Below are 8,318 nucleotides of genomic sequence, written 5' to 3' on the forward strand. Positions count from 1 at the left end.
AATTCTTTTGTTACCTCCGTACTAACCTTCACGAGACATGCTAGCAAAAAATTCTAAAAATTTGCAAAAAAATCAAGGCACAGTAATTCTTGTTGTGTGGGAGAGGATGAAGTTGTTGAAGGCGGAGGAAAGCTTGGTTGATATTGTGCCCTTGATTTATATGGGCTGGGCCCTCGACAGTGCGTGTAAGCACCGCGACCCATTCTATCCCGGATCATTTCTTGTTGGTGTTGACGCTCGATACAGTTTTAGTGTAATTTAACTAGTTTTCATGCATATTCTTATACTAATTCGCCACTTGGCATCTGAAATAACCCCGTTTTCGCATATGCAAGATATTTTGAAGGATATTCTATTTTCGCAGGAAATTGGGCTAAATATACATTTTTTTGATAAAGCCATGAACGAGCAGTGGACCAGAGAAAAACAAAGACCATGAGGCAAAAAAGGGCCCAGGACGATCGGCCTGGTACCCCTCAGGCCGATCGGCCTGGGATCTTCTAGCCTTCACCAACGCTCATTTTTCGCAAGCAATCCTCTAAGATAACTTAAGGGCTAAGTTTGTGAAGATATGGTAAGGATCACTTCGGGATCAAGGAGGAATCAAAGAAGATCAAGCGGAGATTTGAAAAGTTATTGAAGATCAATCTCATTCCGAAGGTATCGACGTGCCAGGCCCACATGCATACAAAAATAAGGTTCCAAAATATTGAAGAAGGCTTGGCGCCGAAGCTAGACACGAGGGGGTAAAAGAAAGGGCCTGGACCCCTCCAGGCCGATCGGCCTACCCCTTTCCTTCGCCCGTTCACCTTCCAATTTAACCCACGGGCTCTCCAGACTATAAATACCTCAAAAATTCACCGAGCTCAGGGATCCAACGGAAACCATGGGAGACACACCATAGGGAGCTAAAGGCCGTGCAAGTTTTTGAGGTTGTCTAGGAGATGGCTTAGGCTAGACCCTAGCCGCCATGGTCGTCCCTGTGCGGCAAAGCCATGGTAGAGTTCCGGAGCCGAGCCTTGTGATCATTAAGGCTTATGTACACATGATAGTGACACGCCATTGAGGGATGGAGCTGCTGAGGCGACGACGCCGGAGGGCTGCCACCTGCCACACGAGGTCGTCGTGATGGATGAGAACTACACCATCAACGATGACCTCAGGGCTTGTAGGCTGCCAGGTGACGATGAGGACGACCTGGCTGCCAGAGCTGTAGCAATCTTTAGTAGCTCTACTACTCCCATCAATGTGGATACTGGTGCTTCTGCTGGTGATGCTACCGGAGGCAGTTCTGCCCCAGCTTCTACTTCTACCCCATCGTCTACGTCGTCTACCTCAACGGGCACCAGTGTCCACAAGGGTACCAAGCTGCGATCGGCTGCATGGGATGACTTTGAGGAGTTGTTTCAGGAAGGCGCCAGACGATAAGAAGGTAAGAAGGCTCGGCACGAAAATTACCGTGCCTTGCCGGCCCGTGCCGGACTGGGCCGGGCGGCATGAATGGACAACTATACCCGCAAAGGGTTCCCACAAGGGTTGGTCCTCTCCCTGTTGGGATCGGCTGCGCTGTGAGATCATTTTGACTTTTTCTAGTAGATATATAGTACGCGTATATAATAAAATCTATGTATTTATGAAAGCCAAAATGACTTACAATTTGAAACGGAGGAAGTATGTGATAAAGTTATGATAGCGGCTGCAGATGGAGGTAGTAGAGAATAACAGTGGTACAGTGCTACACAACCCTATTCAATAAGTCTAATCACAATAGGTTTCATGAAGTTGATGTGTTTTACTGAGCTTAAAGTCTTCGCATGACCATAGCCAATCAAACTCACCTCACAAAGCAAGATGTCTAATTTTTGCTATAATATTACTAATTTTCCTAACATTTTCTATATAAATTGCCAATGATTTCTAGTATATCAAGAATTACAGTGTTTGTGATTTGATAAAATGTTGGAAAAGTGCAAATTACAATAGTAATCATCGGCCACTCGAGAAAAAATAGTAAAAGTACTAAAGCTGTTGGCCACTCGTATAAACTATCAGTAAATATTGTAGTGTTACTTGAAAAAAAAAACGAGTGTAGTGTTTTGTGATAAAGGGCCTAAGATAACCTTTTGTGTTGCATTGAAAATTATGATTTTGCATGAATCCCTACCGCTGTAAATGTTTGGTCTAGTATATGTTATACAAAAAAAGCCTTCCCTCAATTAGTTGATGGGTTAGGCTACATGCACCGCCATCTCATCTATATGTACTCTATGATTTTTAGAAGGGGAGAAATATATTTCTCACCCAAAGAGTTAAAATGGTCCAAAAACTCTAGCAAACTATTTTCCAGCTTTCTTTACAACTAATGTATTGAAAGCACATCAGTTCACCCTAAATGATCCATGCTATAAGTTGTGCATTAATTTCAGATTTTGATAGATGATAGATATCGACAAGAGTTAAATGCATCGGCACTCCTTGTCCATGAACTTCGAAAATGCTTATTCAGATCCTTAAACTTGTCAAATGTGTTATCTAGATCCAATTAGTTCCCAAAATACCCTTACAATAGCATATATATCTCACATTGACAAGTCAAAATCATAGGGGTATATATTTTTGGCACTTTGGACCTAGGTGACACATTTTAACAATTTTGTTGACATGAGTATGCATTTTTTTCAAAGTTTATAACTTAGATGACACTCCATGACAAGTTTAATGATTGCTTGTGCATTTCACTCTATCGACAACATACAATTATTGAAGCATTATATCAAGACTTTTTAATATATTCTAATTGGTTGGAAGCATATTGTTAAAATGAATTAAAATAATCTGAAATATTGAAATTGTGTTATAGTAAGGTAATTTTAACGGAAGAGGGAAACATGAGCACTAGAACTGAACAACAAGATCTTAATTAGTGTAGCAATAGGATTTCTCCACTTTCTCTTCGATAGGTCACATCATTGTAGCACCAATGTCGTTTCATACAAGCTAACTAATAGGAGAGAAGCATAAGTCCTAAGACAAATCAATCTGGCTATGTATTCGCAACCAAATACGAAACGTCATGTCCGATGACCATCTCTTGAGGCGGCGTAGTTGTATGGACAAACAAACACGTCCGCTGAACTCATGTGCCACTTTCCTTTGGTGCTGGTGAGCAGAACGGAATAGCATCAGCACTTTCAGCATATCATGGTGACGCGAAATACTCCCTCCATCCTAAATTATTTGTTAATTTAGGTCGTTTTAAGTTTTCAATGTTCGTATCTTGTCCTATGGTAACATCCGTAAAATTTACTAACTCAAATCATTAGTTAAAAATTCATCTTCAAAATCTTTTGACCGTTGAGCTCCCGGAAATTCTTTTCTTCCCGGTGACTTCGCCGTCCCGGCACCCAACGCCGGCAACAATCTTTTTCTTCCTCCGCAAATTTTACTGTGTGCCCGTCAAAATCCGTCACGCGTGCCCAACCGTTTTCCGTATTTTTTGCCAACTCTTCCTTTCTTCTCCCTCTTTCTTTTTCCCTTTTCCCTTTTTTCTTTTCTTTCTCTCTTTCTTCCTTCTTCTTCCTTCCTCCTTCTTCTTCTTCCTTCCTCTTTCTCCTTTCTTCCTGGCCGAGAGCACACCAGCCCCTCCCCTGGCGCCTGCTCCTTCCCTGGCCGGCCCCAGCACCACTAGCCCACGCGCGGCCCCTCTCCCTGGCCGCCCGACACCCGACCCCACACGCCTCGCCCTCTGCGCCGCAGCTCCCCTCCTGCACGCTACGCCAGCCCCCGACCGCACGCCGGCCGCCGCTCGCCACCCCTTTCCACGCCAGCCACCACCCTATGCGCCCTATCCTCCTCGCCGCCCGAGCCCAGCCCCGCCACGCCCTCCACGCGGAGCTCCACTTCGCCACGCCACCGGCCGAGAATTCCGGCCGCCATTAAAACGCCTCGCTGGACACCAGCCCCTGCCGTCCCTGTGCGCCGCTCGCTCCGCTCCCTCCCGCCGCCTATAAAAGGGGTCCAAGGCCCGACCTCCTCCCACACCACCAGCGTCGCCTCCCCCTGCGCCCCAAGCACCGTCCTTCCCCTGCACGCTGCCCGCCCACGCCCGAAGCTCCGGCCGCCCCTGCCCGCGCCGGCCCCCTCGCTTCCCGTCGCCGATTCGCCAAGGTGAGGGTCCCCACGGCCTCCTCTACCTTCCCCTGCCGCCAATCCTCGCCGCCGGCGAGCCTAGGTCGGCCGGCCCCCACCGGTTTCCCCTCCTCCCCATCTCTATGTCACAGTCCAGGGAAGAAGAAGGCAAAATTCCCTCCAATTTTGATCTAACCCCCTCCTCTTCCATATTCACAAACCAGCCCTCCCACCTCTCTCAAATTTCTCTCACGAGTATGCCCTTCCACCTCCCAGGAATATTCACAAATAGGTCCCTGGTTCTCGCAGTTTAGTCCTAAACCTTGTTTTAAGCCCCTAATACACAGTTATCTCATCATTTGCGCCAAACTTCCTCCAATTAATCCCAAATTTGACCACGGCATCCTCCAATATACTTCCGCCGAGTCATCTCCAAATTTCATAAAAATACTCATTCATTCTATTTTCCGTTCGTGTTCTCTGTTCGAGCTCAATGGGTAAAGCTTTAATTTTTCTTTTATTTATTGTGTGCCCGATTGTGTGTGTCATAGATCGCGGAGTACCCGAGAAGGAGTTTGACCGCGAGCCCGAGCCCGAAGACCAACACCGTGAGCAAGAACTCCTGGAAGGCTTTGAGGACGGCAAGTCCATCTCACCCTTTGATACATATTTATCCTAATTTTTCAAACACAACCTATTGACCTGTTTTATAAATTGCATATTGTTTTACCACTGAAACATGGTTGGATAGCCACCCCTTGATTGTTATGATTATTCCTTAATTATCCTATAATTATCTCTAAATATGACTTGCTCTGTTTGGATGATAACTACTGCTAGAATACTTAGAATCTTGTTACTCGATTCAATCATGACTACAATGTGTTTTATTAAAGAATAAATGTGTGAGTATTTTTAAAAGGGAAAAATGGGTTTTTTGGAAATGAAGGAAAGAAATGCTTAGATGAGATGGATGGGTGTTTCTGGTGTGAAATGCTAATAAGTTGGGCTCGTACCTTCGTGGTTGAGCAAGGTTGGGAGATATCTATCTTGTCACAAATTAAGGACCAAGTTGATGTGTCATCTTGTCTAACCCAACCCTCGTGCAACCACTCGACCGTTGTATGCAGCAACGGCTTAGCATAAATCTCACTAGCTAGTCTGCTAGTCATCAGGAGAGCTGGTGAGCAATGGGAGACCATGGAGAAGGAATAAGAACTGTGTGCACTTAGGTCCCGGTTAAGACCTCGTTGGTAGGTCATTAACCCCTTGGTCGCTTCCGTGTTGGATAGTCAGGCTTAGCTAAGGTGGGTAATGGCTTTGATAGGATCTGCACCGACACTAAGGTGATCGTGCTGCGGTACCCTACTTGTGGAAAAAGTGTACAATCTCTGCAAAGTTAAAACCTATCCGGGTAGCCGTGTCCACAGCATTGGACGAGTTACAGCTTGGTCACATAACTAGTACTTGGAGATGGATGATTTTCATAGCGTGTGTTGGATTTTGGAAGTGTCTGGCAGTTGTGCCGTGAGCTACTGCGGATGGGGAGTCCGATAGCATTAAAATTTGGATCCTTTGTATAGGATCAACCCCACTTGATGATTCAGTTACTAAAAGAAATGCTTTGTGAAAACTCTTTTGGAAAATGAACCTTTGCATGTGTTGAAAATCTAGCTTTATTGCAAATCAAACTTAACCTTATCCTTGATATATCCTGTGCATACTCTTGATTGTATCCCCCTCTGTGGATGGGGTTGGACTTGTTGAGTACCTTTGTACTCACCCTTATTTTGTTGCTCCACAGGAAGACCCGGATTTTGTCGCCGAGGATTTCGAGTAGGAGGTTGCTTCCGCACCCAACACTGTCTGTGGTGTTGGCCTTTGCAGAATCTTCCGCTGTTGCTTAGTTCCGATTGTACCCCAGTGTCCGCCTGGACCGTAACTTGGATCTGTATCGTTATTGGTTTGTTTCTCCTTTGGGTGTGGTTTGCCCGCTCGCTCCTTCGGAGCTGTACGGTTTATGAACCATCTGTTGAATAAGTGTGTTATCAGCCTCCTAGGACTGGTATTTGTGTCACATTTAGTCTCTACTTATGTGGGGACGCTTCACCTATGCATCTAGACATAATCTATATATCTAGGTGCATAGCAAAACTTATGAATCTAAAAAAGCTAAAATAAAAATAAGTTATAATTTAGGATGGAGTTTAGGATGGAGGGAGTAGTCGACAGACAGTACATGCATCAGATAGCAGAACTTCAAAAGTGAAGATTGTGAAATTACTGCTAATTTGGACAGATCGTTCCCTGAGACATCACACTCTTGCCGCTAGAGATTTTTGGTGAGGGTTGCGCGCGCTGGTTAATAATAATGCTGATGCACGCACATCCCATGCATGTCTCGAAGCCGTAACGATGTTGGAAGATGTTGAGACGACGAATGCATGCATGAGGTATTGCCAACAATGCCAGGGAACTGACAATTTTAATTATTATTAGCGGAGATAATAACATAAGAGTTGTTTTAAAAAAACTTTCATGAATTGTATTTTTAATAATCATAGCTAAAAACAACATAAAAAAATTGATGTATTGCAAGAGTGTTTATTTTACATGTGTTCTTCTATATGTACTCTGTACCACCTTGGCCCCTTGGAGTTCCAAATACATGGGTACGGTTGAGGCGCAGTTATGAAATGAAGGACCTCTCCCATTATTAATATAATTAACTTTTAAAAGTAGTAGCTATGTATTACTAATCGCAAAAATATATAGTATATTATTGCATTGGAGGAACATGAGAAAACATGCTGATCTTGTCAGTAAGCTAGGGTCGCAGGGGCGGGCCCACTTAGATTCAATGGTATTCAATTGAATACCCATTATTTTTGCAAAAAAATTTCATATATATAGTGTATTTTAGGTATATGTATGAAAAAAACAAAAATACACAAACCATCCGGCCTACGCATGCCCACTTATCCCTCGACTGGCCCAACTGGCCCATCCGACCCATCCGGCCTGTGCATGCCCACTCGACTGCCCCCAGTCCCCCACCGGCCCACCCCACGCGTGAGCACATTCACACGCACCACGGTCCATGGCTCCAGGTCTGCGCGCGAACCCTAGGGCGCAGGTCCGGCGGCCGCGGCGGCGGACCGGCGAGAGGCCGCGGCTGGCGGGCTAGGAGGTGGCGCGGGGCCTGCGGCCTGCGCCTGGAGCCGAGCGCAGGAGGCGTCGCGGCGGCCGACGGGCTGGTGGCAGCGGCGGCGGCCGGCGGCGGCGGACCGGCAGTGGCGGCACTCGGCGGTAGTCTGCGGCTGGCGGGCTAGGAGGGCCGAGGGTGGCCGGCGGCCTGCGCAGTGCACTGTGCGCACACAGCCTGGAGCCGAGCGGCGGCTGACGGGCACGGGCCGGCGGCGGTGGGTGCGCAGGCGCAGCGCGCTACTGGTGGGCGGCTGGGCGCGCCAGTGCGCCACGCTTTGGCCGTTCGGCGCCGCGGCTCGCCGGCTCCGCCCTCCGCAAGTCCAGTCGGCCGAGCCCCTACTGTCTACTGATTTGAGGATTTTGTGAACTGCTATTCCTGATTGTTTGTGAAATTGAGGTGAGCATTTTCAATTGTTTGTCAAATTAGGATAGCACATCAACTTGCAAAATGTGGATGCTCATGAATTTAGTTCAATGTGAAATTGTGTAACTTTTAGGTTTGAACCATGAAGAGGAAGGGTAGTGCCGCTACTGATTTGAGGATTTTCATGGCAAGGGCTGCTGCAAAGAAGAGACAACCTGAACCGAAGAATGTAAATCAATCTTGCAATGAAAGCCAAATGCAACTAGTGTTATTCCAAGGGCAGAGTGGTAGTGAAACAAGCACGGTACCACATGAACCAATGAGATCCAACCAGCCTCCAGAGAACGGTACAACTCCAGAGAACGGTACAACAGAAGATGGTGAATCCATACCTGTGGAAGAAAATGATTCTAGTGATGAAGACAAGAATGATTATGGCATTGAGCATGATCCTGGATTGAGGGCTCCAATCTCAAGCTATGATGTCAATGACCAAGATTCAGTTAGAAGGGCATACATTGCATTGGGGCCATGTCAACCAAAGATGAAGAGGGATGCTTTTCCGCAACATGATTGTGGAGGTATGCGTCGCTTCCCAACATAAGTGGTTTGCTGAATT

This window comes from Setaria italica, chromosome III (assembly GCF_000263155.2).
Source record: "Setaria italica strain Yugu1 chromosome III, Setaria_italica_v2.0, whole genome shotgun sequence".
Lineage (NCBI taxonomy): Eukaryota > Viridiplantae > Streptophyta > Magnoliopsida > Poales > Poaceae > Setaria > Setaria italica.